Source organism: Octopus bimaculoides, chromosome 18 (genome assembly GCF_046866305.1).
Source record: "Octopus bimaculoides isolate indiv1 chromosome 18, ASM4686630v1, whole genome shotgun sequence".
Lineage (NCBI taxonomy): Eukaryota > Metazoa > Mollusca > Cephalopoda > Octopoda > Octopodidae > Octopus > Octopus bimaculoides.
In genome coordinates this window covers 50,001,132-50,021,045 of record NC_142945.1, presented here as the reverse complement: position 1 = coordinate 50,021,045, position 19,914 = coordinate 50,001,132, and the positions used below count along the sequence as shown (strand labels likewise).

Below are 19,914 nucleotides of genomic sequence, written 5' to 3'. Positions count from 1 at the left end.
AGGTTATATAATTATCTAAAGAGAGAAATAAATATCCAACTGTAAGTTTTTATTTATGTATCCAGGTATAAATCGTTATTCGACTATTATGTATTCAGGCGAAAGAACTAGTGTCGCATTGTAATTTATTTTGACAGTCTTAATTGAATTTGCGTTGTTTTGTTTTACTGGTGTCTGGCGTATGTTAAACTACATATCATCACATGTAACAATATAACTTTCATGATTGACATAACTCCATTCGTTTATTTTAACGCATAAAAGAAAAGACATGAAAACTTTAATATTCCTTTGTCTTCTCCTTGAAGGTAAGTTGTAATTTTGAAATAATATTTTTTTTTTGTTTTTCATATTTACATCTGCCGTGTAAATACAGAAGTTACATTCATATATTAAATGATTACATAGAAATTAATTTACATTTGTGGTTAAAAATTAATCACAATGATTGGTCACACAACGTCAAATCTAACGCATATTTTCAAACCGTAGAATATAAATACATGTTAAGATACCTCACACTAAGCCCGAAGGTAAAACAAATATACGTATATTTTCAAATATACAAAAACGTGAAATACTGTAAAACACTTATAAAGAAGTAACGCATATATGAATAAAATATAATTGTATATAGCGAGGCGATAAAAAAATAATGTAGTCAGAGTATTAAATGTAAATTGAATCCGGGATAATATCCATCAGAAAGTCAAAAACAACAAGGAATCCAGAATACTGCAAGAATAGATTCACGATTATGGCCGATTCAAGAGTCAGTGACACAATCCTTTACACATTAAAACAACAAATCGGCAAAGGTTAATTCATCCGGTCAAAAAGATATATCTTCATCAGTGATGTTTCCCGTTCTGCTAATCCATCATTATTGATTTCTTTATTGCCCATTGGGGGGGGGGGGGCAAACATAGATAGGGACAGTACAATCTGAGGGTCAGATATACGAATGAATTTAACATTAAAATCCTATAAAAAAATTGACATATAATGTATATATAACGAATGAATATATACACCACAATAGACACAAGAAATGGAGTGGTGTTTGTGTTTAGCTCCGACCCCACGAGCCCCAATTCACAACTAATACGTTTCAAGGTACATTATGGAATATTCACACGTTTACAACCACTCGCCACCCTCGTGCTACATATTTCCATTTTTCATTAAGTTTTCGTTAGGACCACACACGTTCACCATCCAGAAGAATGTTTAAACATCCAGAAAACTGTTTAAATATTTTCTCCGACAGACACCTCTTCTCTAGCCCTATTTTTATTTTAAATCATGATTGTATCAGTAACATCTATTCTAAAATTCATAATATTTTTTATCACAATCAAATAAGCAGCTAGATTTGAGAGATCAATTCCCGGTTTCAAAAGGAGGTCTTCTAAAAGGCTTAATTTCTGTTTTGGAAATATTTAAAAATGTAGAAAAATGTATGATTACAAAAGTGAATTTATTTAATAATTTTGGTCCAAATGCCTTAAGAATAATATAGGACTCATTTAGGTGCAATTTACATTTATGAATATTTTGAATAAAATGTGGGTACCCCGAAATATTGGACCATTTAAGATAGTAACCCCTATTCTTCTACAAGTAGTGTATGTACACTAAGCATTAATCTGCCGAAAACATATGTGTGTATGCACAAGACAAATCACAAGCAGGCGTATGTTTTTCCAGACAAAGATGCACCCAAACGTTTATGCACAAATTCAAGAATGTACATGCTTCAGCCCATGTCACCAAATATAAACCCTAAACACGTTCGAGCACGCATGCGTATACAGCAAAAACTAAGGCCCTTATGTTCATATGCTCACAGAATATATTTACATATATACTCACCCATGAAACCAATAACACAGTTACTTAATCACATGCTCATACATAGGATGTATATATACGCAGTTACACTCACCAGCGTTCCTCCACTCTGCATCCAATTCCCTTCAAAAGCCCGCCAAACTCCAAGGCGTAATCAGCCTTTTGTGCAATCATACGGCCAAAGAAATGTTGAATGTCGCTGAAATGCAGTCTCACTCCTAACACCAGGACTGGAATCGCCATGACCTAAGGGAATCATTTTCCAGTGGATATGCTTGATTGTCGAATCTGTACAACTTATGATTCAGTCAGAAACCTGTCAAATCTTAAGTCTCATGAGAAAGAATTAAACTGCTTTAGATAATATTATACATGTTGAGGAACAATCCACTCGTATGTGTATGCAAATTCACACACACACACACACACATATATATATATATATAAAAATATTATTATAATCATTAATAAGAATATTATTACTATTATTAATAATAATAATAATAATAATAATAATAACAATAATAATAAATGCCCTTGGCTCTCGTGGCTTCTTATCTCATTGGAAGCGTTATCATGAACATTTTTTTTTTTGTTGCTTTTGCATAAAAAATGGTCTATAGCAAATATTGTGCTCAATACCACAGATTCGCTTGTCAGTTGTTTCACCTTAACCTGTTGAGCATGTTCCCTAGTGGCTGACGATATGTGCATCTCTGGTCACAAGCAGATGTAGTGTGGTACTATCATAGCCATATGTTGAAAATAATTTTTCGGGTTTGAATAATTCACCACTCGAAACATGAGTGTTTCCTTCAACATCCTTAAATAACCTTTATTCAAAGACTTTTTGAGTGGGGATGGGCTACTCAACTGGGAGAAAATACTTAGTGGGCCCCTCCTGCAAATTCATGTGCTGTTTATCTTGATGTAAGATCACTATGTCACGCGTAGGGTTGTGATGAATGTGCCTGGTGTACATTTCTCAGGTGAGTAGTGATGATGGTTACCATTGATTACCATTAGTGTGGAAGCTGTTGAAAGAGAGGCTTTCTGAAAGCATTTACGAGGACATTGACAATCAGAATTTACTGCGAGAAGAACAGAAAGGTGTTTCCTGAAAAACGCTAGAGAAATGCATGAGCTATAATACACAGACAAAGCAGATCTAAATTAAGTAAAATATAAAAAGTAAAATGTGACAAAACCATGGATGTATTATATTACGTCCTAGGGTATGATCCCACACTTATGTGTAATTGAATGTTTATGTATATCCAGTATTGCACACTCATTGTGCAAATTATTTAGATTTATCAGATGACACACTCTTATGGTTGTTCCCCCGAACCCACTATTGTTTGACAACCGATGTTGGTGTGTTTAAAACCCCGTAAGCTAGCGTTTCTACGATGAGTACTAGGCTTACAAAGATTAAGTCTAGGTTTCGATCTGTTCGACTAAAGGTGGTGCTCCATCGGGGTTGCACTCAAAATACTGACACAAAGAAAGAATAAAAGAATAAAAGAACATGACAAAATATTAAGAATTTTCACCTTGAAAATATTTTGTAATGAAGAATCACCAAATAATTGTACCACATCGTCACCTGTGAAGTTATAACGGAAGCAGGACCACATTGATATCATTCATCAAACACATTATAATTGATTACTGAGAGCATGGGGACCCGAATTTAGCCCTATATTAACACTTCGGTATCATTGTTTTGTTTTCGCTTTCTTTTTTAAACATAATGATTGTGCACCCAGTATATGTATCACTAATTATTAATAATTAAACTGATAAATATTTTAGGTGCTGCTGAACAATCCACGTGCGAGAAATTCGCCGCGGATAATTGCATGACTATAGAGCAGCATAACATTCAAGTTCGTACATATAGTTTACAATGCTTGTACGTATTATTCTTATTCGTATTATTATTGTTGTTGTTGTTGTTGTTGTTCTTCTTACGGTAAATCAAACGTTTTGAAGCTCCTGAAGTTATTTGAAATTTCGTTGTCTCAGATACTCGTACTTCTGTTAGTGTTTAGATGTGTTGCAAGCTTGCTGCCCGCATAAACAGCTAGGTTTTGTTGAAAAAATGTCCCCTATTAGGGGGTAAATAACCACTATTGTGGGAAACTTTTTTCTGAAAATGTTGGAATATTAGAAAAATAACAAGTGACGACTGAGCGAGTGTGTCAACGGAAGGTTGAACAGCCAGATAAACGTGGAAATCAAAGCTCTCAACACCACTATTGTTTCTGCACCGGAGAAGGAGGAAGAAAAAGAAGAAAAGAATGACGCTGACAATTAAACTATACCGCTCGTAAATCTATGTTCCATCGGTAGGAATATCCTTCTGATCATCGAACTTTTAAATATACCAATGGCTTTGAATATTCAAAATTGTTTACATACCAAACATTATGAGGAGATAAGTATAGTTAGGACTAATTGCTATTAAATCATGGCCTTTAGATATTGTTCTAAAATACTTCATCAAATGTACAATATGTTGTCTCCACTTTTTAAAATCAACAGTTTTGCAATCAGTAAAAGTGCTCTGACAAATATACAAAGTGTAGAAGTCTTAACCGAAGCATCAAAAATTTGCACGTAAAACAAGATTTTTTCGGTTACAAGAGAATTCGATTCAATGCAAATCAGTATATGCTTTATATGCAAGAACTAGTAAGCACTCTACCAAGCACCGATTTAAGAACCGGATGCATGGTAGGCTCTCGTAGTCCGAGAAGGAATGTTCTACCATTTCTTGACAATGATGTAATTAACGATTACTTTATATCCGAAATGAAAACCCTTTTGTATTTATCTTACAGAGGTTGGATTTATCATTTTTTTTGTCTAAATAAGTTGCATAATGACTGTGCTGGGATGTTCCACAAAAGGTTTCTTTCTCAATGCAGACCTGAGGTAAGTATTTTAATTTCCATTCTTTCTGCGTAATTAATTCTAAATGACATTTGCATTAGTTTAATCAATGAGACGATAGCGTACTAACTTTTCTTTCTCATTCAAATGAAATTCATATTTGTAATATATAACATGACATTTTTTGTAATGATAATGGTTATTAGTTGTTGCAAGAGAAACGTTCCACGAAACAAAGGACCTAGTAACACATGTAGTGTCCACTGGGATTTCAAAATTGAGATTCGTATCCTACAATCTTTGTCCCATAATCCGAAACAATATTTGTCATTGAAATATTGGTCTTCTATTAAATCGACTGCGCATGACAACAAAATGCTGTACACTGTTGTATCAATTAGATCTCGTATAATACCGATTCTTGTTTCCCAACTCGGTACACAAATGTTAGCTAACAGATGTTAAAGTGGTAATATGAGCACATCGATCAAATTTTCTTTGTGTAATCGAAGCAACAATTTTCCGATATTTCGCTTGCAATTGTTAATTTTTTTTGAATTTCACACAAAAGAAGGAAAACTATATTATGCTTCGATTTAAACAGTATCACACACATTTTAAACGCAATAATGAAATAGATAGTAATCTGCATTAATTCCTGATTATATTTCAGGCAGTTAAATCTTAGTACATAAGTATTCGTATAACGAACTTGTATCCAATTGATAAGAGCATCTCTGGAGATATAAAATGAACATGGAATAGGGAGTATTAATATATATCCTAATATATCAAATATTCGTTTCAGCACGTCTGTTGGAAAATTAAGCAGATGGAAGCAGTAATTTTAAGATAAATGTCTCTAATTTACTGTTGCTTATTATTAATTATGTCGTCGCTCAGTTCTCAGGACAATTTGCGTGCGATATACACTAAATAAGCTATATAAAATGCGATTGATATTTAAGAACTGTACAGCAACTTTCGCACATAAATGTTGATGTGCTTTCCTATATCATAATTGCATGTGTCTCTCGGAGGACTGCTGTCATTTTGGGGGTACCCCTTTTAATAATTCTGCAGAAGAACACAACCCCAGAATTTATTCTATCACCGACTTTTGTCGAAAGGCGATTGATACGGTGACGTAATCAAACAAAACAACGGTTTTTTGGAGGCCAGCGTTAAAATACGAGAACTCTCACATATATCAGTTACGAATACTTTTTCCTGAAATATTACGTTTCTAATTACGTTTACTTCACAGAACAAAAGAATACATCTGCTAAAACCACTATTGAACGCATTTTTTCACGTTACAGGTCAGGAAGTATTGACGAATATCCTGAACTTGAGCAGTGAATTTCCTCAATATTAATAATAGTAATGGCATATAAAGATGTATGTAGCATGCAACATGTTTTCCTCCAATTTTATCTTAAATTCAGCTGTAAGAAGAATGATGTATCACGAAATGAGTAACTATCGAACATTAATTTTTTAGGCAATAAATTTGTAGCAAGAACAACTTTATTAACTTTTCATTTCTACTCTTAAGTAGGTGCAAGGAGATTGCTGGAGGTTGTCGTTTGCAGTGCTAACGTCGACTTTTTCAGGACAAAAATATGTCTCCATCATTGCGGGTTCCCGATCTGGGAAAAAGAACAATTATATAGGCTGAGTACGGAATAAAAGTTAATGGGTATAAGTATAAAAAGAATTTTTAAATAAAAACTAATTAAATGCATGATTCTATAAGCAAGGCCTATTCTAACATTCATAATTTTGTTATCAGAATCAAATGATTGACTAGAATTCGAGATCACTACCCAGTTTCAAATCCAGGTCATCTCATATGTTTAAATTTATTTATGTATATATTGAACAACCACGAAAACATTTATGATTGCGAAAGGATATTACATTAGTGAATGTATTTAGTAATTTTGTTCGATAGGACCTAAGGATAACGTAGGATCCCCTTATGTACAATTTACATTTATCAATATTTATAATAAAATGAGTGGATCCTGAAATATTGGACCATTTAAGATGGTAACTCCCATTCTTCTTCTTCAAGTCGTGTATGCAAACTAAGCATTCACCTGCCGAAAATATGTGTGTGTGTGTGTGTGTGTGTGTGTGTGTGTGTGTGTGTGTGTGTGTGTGTGTGTGTGTGTGTGTGTGTTTGTCTGTCCGTCTGTCTTTTTGTACAGACATGGTCACACAAGACGAAACACATTCAGCCATATATACTTTTCTACACAAAGAGGCACTCAGACGTTTGAGCACAAATTCAAGTATGTATATACTTTTGCACAAATCTCCATATATGTACATTAAACACGTTCCAGCAGGCATGCGTATACAACAAAGGCACTCATATTGGTACACTTACTCAAAAAACTTACATATATAATCACCCATCAAACCCAAGACAAAGTAACATGCTCAAACATATGGTGCTTAAGACACAGTTACACTCACAAGCGTTCCTTCACTCTGCTTCCAGGTTCCTTGTGCAGTAATGCGGCCAAATAAAGTTTGGTGTCGCTGAAATGCATTCTGGTTTCCTACACTAGTACTGGGAATGTTTTGACCTAAGGAACACATTTTCCTCAGGCTATCCTTGATTGTCGAATTAGTAAAAGCTAGGATTCTGTTAGAAGCCTACGAAATTTTAAATCTCATGAGGAAGTTGTGAGAACAACTTCAGGATTGCTTTCATAGAGCAATAATACAAGACTGGATGAATAGAGAGAAAACATTGTGATAAATAAAACCAATGCTAGTTTAGTTAGCAATTATAGACCCAAATTTTGCTTAACGTTCGTGTGGAAGTTGTTAACAGGAATGCTTTCAGGAAGCATTTACGAGCACATTAACAATCAGAATTTACAACCAGAACAGACATTATACACACACAAAGAAGTTCTGAATTAAGTAAAATCTAGAAAGGATAATGTGACAATAGCATGGCTATATTATATGAAGATCTATGGTATGATCCCACATTCATGGGTAACAGAATGTTTAAGTATATTGAGAGCTGCAGACAAAATGAGCAAATTAATTATCTTTAGCATGAAGAAATGCAAGGTAGATTTCTATTCAGATGTCACTGACTTAGAGAAAGATAGGAATTTTCCAATGAGACTCGTTATCCCTTTTCATATTTGTCTTATGTTTGATACCGCTTAGTTTAGTACTGAAAGATTCATAGACAGTGTATACGTTCAGAAATAGGAGTGAAAAATTAACCATTTAGTCTACATGGATGATCAAAATGTTTTTAGTAAGAATGAAAAGGAGAGAGATTCTTTAAAACAGACTACGATTCTTCACGATATAGTCATAGAATTTGGCGGAGTTAAGTGTGCAATATTATTCATGAGAATGGGGACAGGTAGTCAATATGGAAGGAGTCTAATCACCGCATGTCCAAGCATTAAAATCCTTGGATGAACAGGAGAGTTAATAATATCTAGGAGTATTACAATTTTTAGTAATGAAAATTAAGGAGTACATGAAAATGGTGAGGGAGGTAATGCAGTCAAACCTAAATGGTCCAAACATAACGATTGCTGTAAATATCTAAGCAGCAGTGTTATTAGATACGCAACAGCTTTTGTAGATCGGACAAAAACCGAGTGAGAAAAACTGAAGTGAAGAACTAGGAAGGAATTCCATATGAATGGAAGACTCCATGCAAGGGCAGAATTCGCCAGGTTCCAATTACCAAGAAAGGAAGGCGAGAGTGTGCTAATATCAGCAGAAGTCTGCTTGGAGTTAGCTAGAGTAGATAAAGATTCCTATGTAGGGAAAAGGAGACGGGTGCAATAGCCTCAAAAACCTGCTCAGGTTTTCAGTTGTCTGAGAGGTACCGTGTAGATTGCCCTAAATTGTCTGTGTGGACTTGGACAAATCGCATAGAATGACCTAGATTGCATTTAGATAGAGTCTTCTCTAAGCAAGCGGATAAAGATAGTATATGTTGTCTACAAAATCACTTAGTCGGTACAGAGATCACAAGTGTGAGATGTTTATGGTTGACTGAGATAAGCTGTCTATACAGGATCCTTGTCATTGGAAACTGATCATGTTACTTGCGTTTCAATCTTAAAGAGAACAGATTAGAATTTTAGTTAAGAGGTCGATCTCGGGCGCTATCATCAACAACAACTGATCATTTTCTTTTAAAAGGGCTATAAGAGAAGAATCGAGTATATTTAGCAATGCTTTAGCGATAGAGACAATAGAATAGAGGAGATCTAGTTAGAATGTTAGATAAGGCGCTAGGGACAGGTATCGCAGTTAATATGTTGGCAGCGAAGTTTGACCTCTAATAAACTTTCGATGCCAAAATGGAAAGTTGCATTGTGAGGGCTAAAGCACGTCACGATGGGCCCTTGTGACGTAGAGAGAACCTGACCACAAAGCCACCATTCGGTCTTCGGTGGACTAGAACGGGCGCGTGATGTTCCAAATAAAACAGATGTATGCTACTTTCTTGAATGTTCAGGATGAATGGTAGGACGGATAACAGGGCAGACTTCGGTATCCACTTGGATATCCTACCACGACTCTCTACTTGCAAGGCGGAGTACTGCGAAAGGCCAATAACAGCAGCAGTCTTACAGGAAGTGTTGAAGAGCTGCACGAGAGTAAGATGGATGGGTTTGGACGGTCTGCGCTTCCAGATGTATATATCCATGCCAGACTTGTTTGCGCCCTTCTTAGCAGACGTTTTCTGCCACTGGCAGCAGAATAGAACATTTCTTACATTTCTATGTCGAGGGGCTATGAGGTCAGAAACAAGGATGTTTTAGAAAGTTACATGCCCATCATACTGCTTAATGCAGAGTTGGAGATTTTGGCCAATGTATTAGCCAAAAGGTTGGCTCTTGTCGTCGACAAGCTGGTTAGCGAGGCGTATGCGCCATCCTAACAAGACAACCTTCACGTCAAGTGCCACATCAGAGAGAGCGTGGGTAACGAAACGCGCATTAGACTCAGTACAAGGCTTAAGATCTATTGACTATAGGTTATATAATTATCTAAAGAGAGAAATAAATATCCAACTGTAAGTTTTTATTTATGTATCCAGGTATAAATCGTTATTCGACTATTATGTATTCAGGCGAAAGAACTATTGTCGCATTGTAATTTATTTTGACAGTCTTAATTGAATTTGCGCTGTTTTGTTTTACTGGTGTCTGGCGTATGTTAAACTACATATCATCACATGTAACAATATAACTTTCATGATTGACATAACTCCATTCGTTTATTTTAACGCATAAAAGAAAAGTCATGAAAACTTTATTATTCCTTTGTCTTCTCTTTGAAAGTAAGTTCCAATACTGATTTTTCTTTCTCTTTTTCCTATATACATCTGCTGTGTAAATACAGAAACTTTATTCATGTATTAAATGATTACAAAGAAATGAATTTACGCACACACACACACACACACACACACACACGTGCACACACACACACACACACACACACATACACACACACACACACACACACACACACACACACATATATATATGTAGTTAAAAATTAATCGACACAATTGGTCACACAACTTCAAATCGAACACATACATTCACACCGTAGAATAAGAATACATCTTAAACAAAAAACGTGTGAAATCCTATAAAAAACGTATAAAGAAGAAATGCATATATGAGTCGGTTTCGATTTCCGGTTGCAGACGCAAAACTTTTTTTCTTATTATCTTCTTTTTGTAGACTTGGTATGTCTGTAATTCTTTTTCGCACAATATTTGCTTTTTTGGAGTCCTTTGGAGAACCCTCTGTCGCACTTGAAATCTCTTCCGTTTCTGACATAATATTTTGAACATTTTCTATCGGCTTATCGCCGCACAACAGGTTTGTTAAGTAATTAATCTCCCAACGGGGAATGAAAAACAAATACTTCAAAGAAGCAATGAACAGTCTTTTAAGCAGTAAAACCTACAATAACATTCACAAATGCTGCAAGGTAATGTAACAAATAAAACAAGGCGTCGACAAAAACAATCAAAATCACTGTAAATTACAACTCACGAAGAAGTGGCTAGCATCATATTGTGGTGTTACATCATTATTATTATTACAACAAAAAACGAATAATTATATAGGGTGTGTACGGAATAAAAATTAATAGGTCTGAGAATAAAAAGAATTTAAATATAAAAAAATTAAAATCATGATTCTATCAGCAATGTCTCTTTTCAAATTCATAATAATTTTTATCACAATCAAATGAGCGGCTAGAATTCAGAAATGAATTCCCCGTTTCAAAACGAGGTCATCTAATTGGCTTAATTTTAGTTTTGTATATATTTTTAAATGTAGACAAAATTTATGTTTAGTGAATTTATTTCATTTAGGGAATTTATTTAATAAATGTTGTCCAAATGCCAAAGGAATAATATAGGACTCAGGTTCAATTTCCATTCACAAATGTTTTGAATACAATGAGAATACCCCGAAATATTGGACCATTTAAGATAGTAACTCTTATTTTACTACATGTCGTATATGTACACTAAGCATACATCTGCCGAAAACATGTATATGTGTGTGTACGTTTGTATACACACACACACACACACAATACAAATCTCAAGTAGGCATATGTTTTTCCCGACAAAGATGCACTCAGACGTTTATGCACAAATTCAGGTATGTACATACTTCAGCCCATTTCACCAAATATACACTCTAAACACGTTCGAGAACGCGTATACAACAAACACTAAGGCCCTTATATTAGTTCGCTCACAGGAAAAATTTGCATATAAACTAACCCATGAAACTAATAACATAGTCACTTAACCACATGGTCATACACATGGCGTATATCTACACACAGTTACACTCACCAGCGTTCCTCCACTCTGCTTCCAAAATCCTTCAAAAGCCCGCCAGACTCATAGGTTTAATCAGCCTCTTGTGCAGTCATGAAGCCTAAGAAATTTTGATGTCGCTGAATGAAGTCTCACTCCTAACGCCAGGACTGGAATTGCCATGGCCTAAGGAACCCAAGGAACAATCTGTTGTGTGTCATAATAATAATAACAATAATAATAATAATAATAATAATAATAATAATAATAATAGAGAAAGAAGACGTGTTTATTAATTGACATGAGTATTCCCTGTGATTATAATATAGCGGCGAAAGAATTTGACAAGATAAGTAAATATAAAGACTTGCTAATAGAAATTGAAAACATGTGGCACCTCAAGGCGACTACCGTACCAGTGATTGTAGGATCTCTAGGAATGTTAAAAAAAGTTACTGAAGCCTATTTGAAAATGATACCAGGCTTACCATCCCTACAGGAAGTGAAAAAAATCGTGTTAACTGGAACGACTCATGTACTGAGAATAGCATTATCGCTGTGGAAACAACATCCATTCATGAATTTTTTTAAATTATTTTTTAAATACATATTTTACCTGTGAATTTGCGTGTGTAAATTGGGAATGCATACAACGAGTTTCTCTGCCCTTGGTGTACGGAAAACACTCGGCGAGAAATGGAAGAAAATTTGAAGAAAGAAGAAAAAAAAACCAACATAATAATAATAATAATAATAATAATAATAATAATAATAATAATAATAATAATAATAATAATAATAATAATATCAGTAATGATAAGCTATATATATACATAAATATACATATATATATACAGTAGGTGCCAAAATATACGGGTCAGTAACAGCAAGTGTATTGAAATAGTTATCATTGAAAGAAAGTTGTCACGAGATAGTTTACCTATATTTAGAGGCATCTAAACTCTATCTTTCGGGAAAATCTCAAGCGAATGGAATATTTCGTAATGCGGAACTAAACAAACGATTTTCTTAATTGCAACGTCCAAGACTTAAGTGTCGTTTAGAAAGCATGACCTAATAACCAACTTATTTGTTGTTTAGAAGTCTGTAAATATGCTATGAGTTACTTCTAATGATCTTCCAATTTTGGAATAGCAAACTGTCAATATGTCAGCTTGTGAGAGACGCCCTGAAGGTCCCGTTCTCAAACCTATAGAAAACGTTTGGAAGATTTCTGAAGTAGAAATCCAAAGAACTGAGATAACCTGTAGCAATGATTGAAAAATGATGAAACAATATTATTCCATTTTGCAAGAAATTAATTCAGTCACGTGGTAACAGATGTCATCAGTATATATGTGAGTTTATGTATGTTTGAGAGCATGTTTTCCTGTATGTATGTATGTTCACATCTATGCACAGACAGGCTGACACACATACACACACACACACACACACACACACACACACACACACACACATACATACATATATATATATATATATATATATATATATATATATATATATATATATATGCGTGTGTGTATAAATATATAAGCCTTGTGAGTGGATTAGATGGACGGAACCTGAAAAAAAAAACAGTCGTGTATGTGTCAGTGTGTGTGCGTTTGTGCGAGTGCATGTTCGTGTGTTTGTGTTAGTTCCCCCACACCCACTATTGACTGACAACCGTTGTTGGTGTGTTTACATCCCCGTAAGCTAGCGGTTCTGCAAAAGATGAGTACTGGGCTTACAAGGAAAAAGTCCTGGGTTCGATTTGTTCGATTCGAGGCGCTGCTCCAGCATGGCTACACACAAATGACTGAAACAAATAAAAGAATAAAAGAATTAAAGAATATGACATACCAAATAATTGTACCACATCGTCACATGTGAAGTCATAATGGAAGCAGAACAAGATTGACATCATTCATCAAACACATATAATTGCATACTGAGAACATGGAGATCCGAATTTAGCTTTATATAAGCTCTTCGTTATTTTTGCTTTGTTTTCGCTTCTATTTTTAAATATAATGTTGTAGAACCTAGTATATTATATGTACCATTAATTATTATTAATTAAATAAGTAAATCATTTAGGTGTTGCAGCGCCATACAAGTGCGGTCTTTTGGTCGCTAGTCTTTGCATGACTAAAGAGAGGTCTACCGTTACATCGTTATACAGTGCACAATGCACGTACGTATTATTATTATTATTATTACTATTATTATTATTATTATTATTATTATTATTATTATTATTATTATTATTATTATTACCGTTACTATTATTATTATTATTATTACTGTTACTATTATTATTATTATTATTATTATTACTGTTACTATTATTATTATTATTATTATTATTATTATTATTATTATTATTATTATTATTATTATTATTGATGTTGTTTTTGTTCCTTTCGCTTTGGAGCTCCAGAAGTTATTTGAAATCTCTAAGTCTGATATTTCGACCTTTTATTAGTATTGTTTCATTTTTGTTCCCAGCTGGCTGCCCGCACAGAGAGCTAGTTTTTGTTGAAAAAAGTTCCCCTATTAGGGGCTAAATAACCACTTTTGTCCGAAACTTTTCTCTGAGAATTTTGAAAGATTTAAATATAACAACAATGGCGACTAAGCGAGTGTGGGAGAGCAGGGGGCTGAACAGCCAGTTAAACCCCATGACTTCAATGCTTTCACCACCATTATTGTTTCTGTACATGAGAAGGAGGGAGAAAAAAAAAAGAAAAAGAAATGAATGACATTGATAACACCACCACTAACACATCCACCACCACCACCACCACCACCACCACCAGAAAGACGAGCAGCAATAGATCAAGCGGCAACGGTCTTGCATCGGTGACGAAGCAAACTAAGGAAATAATAAATTTAAAAACTAAGGAAATAAAAAAAATGCAAAGGCCTTGTTAAGGAAGGACGTAAACAATGTTTTCCTTGATACCCTTCAGGAATTCATGAAGGAAACCAATCGAAAAACAGTGATCTTTAGAATTTTAGATATAAAGAAGAAAAGGGTAGAACGAGCCATCCAATGGGCCTAAAAGCCGTGGGAGTCAACGAATCGTATCTGAGAAAAGGAAAGCACTTCGGCACTGTTGTGTAGCTACCCTTCTCTGTGCCTCCCTCCGGGTTTTTCTCCTACTGTCTGTTTACTCCTTTTCTTACATTTTTTTTATTTGGTGGTGGACGGGACTCTCTGTCATTCCCCTCTCACGACATCGGTACTGAATCGGAAGGGGAATTTTCTATGTGCATTGGTTTTGTTGGGTTTCATCTGTTACTGCTGCTACTGCTGTAGTAGCTGCTATTGGTAGTGTTACTGCTAGTGGTGGTGGTGGTGCTCCGACGGGTGTCTTTGTTGGTGGTGTTTGTGCCCTGGTGACGGATGGAAGCGGAGGCACTGTTACTTCTTCTGGAGGTGATGGTATTGGTGTTTGCATGGCCACAAGCTTCTGCCGCATTTGCTACAACTGTTTTTGCTGCTGCTATATGGAGGTGCCTCCAGTTCATTTACAAGGCGTTGTCCAAGCATGCTCACAGTCAAATAACTGAAACAATTTAACTATACTGCTCGTAAATCTATATGTGCCATTGTTTCGAAAAACCTTCCGATCACCGAATGTTTAAATATAGGAATGGCTTTGAATATTCGAATTAGTTTAAGCACCAAAACTTATCAGTGGATAAGTATAGATACTATTAATTGCTATTAAATCATGACCATTAGATATTAGTCTAAAATACTTTATCTAATATACAATATTTTGTCTCTTTTGTAATCAGAAAAAGTGCCCTGACAAATATACAAAATGTAGAAGTTTCTATGCATTCACCCAAGTATTGAAATTTTGCACGTGAAGCAGAAGACTTTTCGGTTACAAGAGAATTCGATTCAATGTAAATCAGTATATGCTTTATATGCAAGAACTAGTAAGCACTCTGCCAAACACCGGATATAAGAACCGGATGAATGGTAGGCTCTCGTAGTCCGAGAAGCAAAGTTCTACCATTTTTTTACAATGATGTTTATAAACATCATTGTTTATTACGTTTTATCGGAAATGAAAACTCTTTTGTATTTATCTTACAGAAATTGGATTTATAATTCTTTTTGTCTAACCGACTTGAATACAGAATGTGCTCAGAATTTCCTCAAAAAGTTTACTTCAAACTGCCAACCTAATGTAATTATTTTAATTTCCATTCTTTCTGCGTAATTAATTCTAAATGACATTTGCATTAGTTTAATCTATGAGACGATAGCGTACTAACTTTTCTCTCTCATTCAACTGAAATTCATATTTGTAATACATAATATGACATTTTTTGTAATGATAGTGGTTATAAGTTGTTGCAAGAGAAACGTTCCCCAAAACAATGGACCTAGTAACACGTATAGTGTCCATGGGCATCATGGTATTTCAAAATTGAAATTCGTATCCTACAAGGTATGTCCCATAATCCGAAACAATATTTATCATTGAAATATTTGTCTTCCATTAAATCGACTGCGCATGACAACAAAATGCTGTACACTTATACTGTTGTATCAATTAGATCTCGTATAATACCGATTCTTGTTTCTAACTCGGTACACAAATGTTAGGTAATAGATGTTAAAGTGGTAATATGAGCACATCGATCAAATTTTCTGTGTGTAATCGAAGCAACAATTTTCCGATATTTCGCTTGCAATTTTTTTTTGAATTTCACACAAAAGAAGGAAAACTATATTATGCTTCGATTTAAACAGCATCACCCAAATTTTAAACGCAATAACGAAATAGATAGAAATCTGCATTAATTCCTCATTATATTTCAGTTACTTAAAACGTAGCACATAAGTATTTGTATAATGAACTTGTATCCAATTGATAAAAGTATCTCTGGAGATAAAAATTGAACTTTTAATAGGGGGTATTAATATGAATCCTAATATATCAAATATTTGTTTCAGCGCCTCCGTTGAAAAATTAAGCTGATGGAAGCAGTTTAACAATTAGGTAATTATTGCAATTTTAACATAAATGTCTCTATTTTACTATTGCATATTATTTGTTTATGACATCGAACAAGTCCCAATACAATCCTGGTATGATATACGCGAAGTGAGCTATATAAAATGCGAGTGATATTTAAGAACTGTACAGCAAATTTTGCTCAGTAATGTAGTTGTTCCTTCCTTTTTCATATTTGCTTGTTTCTTTCGTAGGACTGTGGTCATGTTGGGGGTATGCATTTAAGGGTTCTGCAGAAGAAAACGACCCCAGTATTTATTCTATCGGTGCAATTTGTCAAATTGCGAATGACACGTGGATGTAAACAAATAAACACCGGTTTGCAAGAGGTGAGATTTCAAACACAAGAACTCCCAAAGAAATCAGTTACGAATACTTTTTCCTTAAATATTACGTTTCTAATTACATGTTTATTTCATAGAACCAAATTATGCCTTTGCTAAAAACACTATTGAACACATTTTTATAACGTTACAGGTCTGGTGAAATCTGACGAATATTCTGAACTTGAGCAGTGAAGTTCCTCATTATTAAATAATATTAAAGATATATAAACTGTTTTCTTCTTGTTTTATCTCAAATTCAGCTGTAAAAGAAAACATGTATCACGAAATGATTAACTATCGTAAGTTAATTTTTTAAATGTTAAACAATAAATTTGTAGCAAGAACAACTTTATTAACTTTTCATTTCTTCTCTCAAATGGGTGCAAGGAGATTGCTAGAGGGTATTGTTTGCAGAGCTACCGTCAAATTGTTAGATACTATGTTTGTGTGAAACGTATTAAAATCATGTATACCTGTCCGTTGACGTATTAGGAACCCATTTAAATGTTTACACAAATGCTTTCCTCGACATAAAAGTTTACTTTTTATATGAAACTCGAAGAATCGATTTGATTTATGAAACATTCCACGAATATATTTTCGGTGAGCAGGATATAATGCCACAGTCTCTTGTCTGTACGGTCATGTTACTCAACACGTTAATACTGTTACAATCACAAAGGAGTGAGAGATAATTAAGAAAATCCTATGAAATGTTTACAAAGGACAAAACAAAACTTTAAAATCGGACGAATGCAAATAAATTTCAACACAACTGCGGACTTTAGTGCGTGGAAACAATACATTTGGTTACAATTTCAGTCCCATTGCACGAAAGATTTCGTCCCGATTCGAGAGACGCTTGTCAGCGGAAACTGAAATAAACTCAGTGTATATATATATATATATATATATATATATATATATGAATTACTTCGACTGAAGTTGGTTGGTGGTCAATTTGAGTTTATGGGACGTGTTCGGAGCAATGTAAGCGTTCATGTCGCTTTCGATCCCCACTGGCTTAGGCGCTTCATGTCCAGTCTAGCTCTCCTTGCTGTCGATATTATTATTATTTTGGACTTGTTGATGGCTAGCACATCTATGTTCAACAACCTTAGGTCATTCTAGAGGTGCACCTGCTTCCAGCACGACTACAGTCCATATACATTTCTACTGTCTATTCTGAGTGAAGTCATTGCAAAACTGGAAAAGACCTCTTACCTTTTGCTTTTGGATGAGATGTGGTTGCTCATTTCTTGTGTCAAGTCCTTGTGTCAGTTTCTGGGTGCTTTTCTGGGAATATATTTCCGATAGAATCCCTCGGTTGAGCTTCTTGCCTCGGCCAATTTCTATCTTTAACTTGTGTATATACTTTGGTTTATGCATATAGTGGAGTAAAGTTTAGTTCTGAATGGTTATTGCTCTGTAGTGCATGCTTTTGTTGTTCTTGCAGACGAATGTACGGATGTGATCGGAATGTTGTCTGTTATGATGTTGATGTTGGTTATAGAGATGGTGTTGCTGTTGGTGTTGGTGATGGTGGATTGGATAGTACTCTGGATATTGTAGTTCATGTTGGTGTAATTTTTGTTCCGCTTCTGTGCTCTGTTTTTGAATTGTGTTTGTGGGAGAATTCTTTATATTTTTCTTTACTATTTACAATTTTCTACTCTCCTACATAACATTTCATGCCGTGTGTCCCAAGTTGGTAAGGAGGAGACTGTCTTCTATATGTAAGATTGTTACGTATGTTTGAGATTCAATTAATAATAATAATAATAAAACTGTACAAATCGAAATATATGGTACCCTAGGCATAACACCTACATGAACTTCTAACTTGTTGTCTCTTGAGGTCTCTGGGTGAGACTTGGATCCAACGTGTACAAATGCAAAACAAAAGTCAAACATAAAATAATAATAATAGTAATAATAATAATAATAGTTGCAACAGGGATTAAATTCTTCATTTAAACTATGCTTCTTTCGGTCGGTAAGAGATTTGAGGACGTAGGGTAAATAGTGGGAGAGACAATAGACACGGTATAATCTTAAGAAATAAGTACTCAGGCCGATTTGTTTCGTAAATCCTTCATTTTGGTGCATCAGCATTGTCGCACTGTAATATGAGAAACGAATGAAAAAAAAATGGGGATAAACATTCCAGAAAGGAATTATGCTTCAGTTTATTGAATACAGGTTATATAATTTTCTAAAGAAAGAAAGAAATTTTCAACTGTAAGTTTTTATTTATACATCCACGTATAAATCGTTATTCGACAATTAAATATTCAGGCGAAAGAACTATTGTTGCTCTGAAATTTAATATGACAGTCTTAACTGTATGTGGTTGTTTTGTTTTACTGCGGCCTGACATGTGTTACACTGTAAAGCATTACATATAAGAACATAACATTGTTGATTGTCATAGCACCATTCATTTATTTTAACGCATAAAAGAAAAGACATGAAAACTTTATTCTTCATTTTCAGTTTTTCATAACATATATATCTGATGTGTAAATACATAATCTATATTCATATATTAAATGATGACATAGAAATGATTGTGATATATCTATATATGTGATATATCTATATATATTTTGTTTGAAAATTAACCACTATAATTGGTGAAACATCTTCACATCCTACCTACATATTTACAATGTAGAAAATAAATGCATGTTAATATACCGCACCCAGAGCCAGAAGGCTTAACATATACATATATTTTCACCTATAAAAGAACTTGTGAAAACCTGTATGAAAGTGTATGAAGAAGAAACGAATATATATATGAAGAAAATATGATTGTGTATAGCGACGCGATGAAAAATAAGATAGTTAGACTGCTAAATGCAATGTGAATGCGAGATATCATCCATGGGCAAGTCCAAAAGGAAAAGGAATG

The 19,914-nt window shown here is 34.4% G+C and overlaps 3 long non-coding RNA genes across 10 annotated transcripts in view; 2 read left to right on the top strand and 1 right to left on the bottom strand.

Annotated features, from left to right (window-relative positions):
• The first annotated feature begins 111 nt into the window (after positions 1-111).
• Positions 112-6,283, top strand: LOC149132076 (uncharacterized). The gene is made up of 4 exons (XR_016245065.1): positions 112-308; positions 3,673-3,772; positions 4,704-4,797; positions 6,078-6,283. It is a non-coding gene; the product is annotated as an uncharacterized LOC149132076 (long non-coding RNA).
• LOC149132075 (uncharacterized) overlaps positions 6,118-19,914 on the bottom strand; it is an 18,148-nt gene continuing 4,351 nt past the window's right edge. The window contains exons 1-4 of one of the 6 annotated variants that reach the window (XR_016245059.1): positions 18,222-19,441; positions 12,561-13,445; positions 11,657-11,827; positions 6,118-6,407 (exon numbers count right to left, since the gene is read on the bottom strand). This is a non-coding gene — a long non-coding RNA (uncharacterized LOC149132075). Of the gene's footprint in view, positions 10,154-11,656; positions 11,828-12,560; positions 13,446-13,489; positions 13,861-18,221; positions 19,442-19,914 lie in introns of those variants that run through there. The other 5 variants (XR_016245060.1, XR_016245061.1, XR_016245056.1 and 2 more) reach the window with 5 other exon arrangements.
• LOC128249804 (uncharacterized) lies at positions 9,976-17,349 on the top strand. Of its 3 annotated transcripts, none has more exons than XR_008265920.2 (6): positions 9,976-10,105; positions 13,727-13,823; positions 15,744-15,837; positions 16,611-16,656; positions 16,866-17,000; positions 17,149-17,349. It is a non-coding gene; the product is annotated as an uncharacterized LOC128249804 (long non-coding RNA). The 3 variants fall into 3 exon arrangements; XR_008265923.2 differs by lacking the exon at positions 9,976-10,105 and adding an exon at positions 11,372-11,456; XR_008265921.2 differs by lacking the exon at positions 16,866-17,000.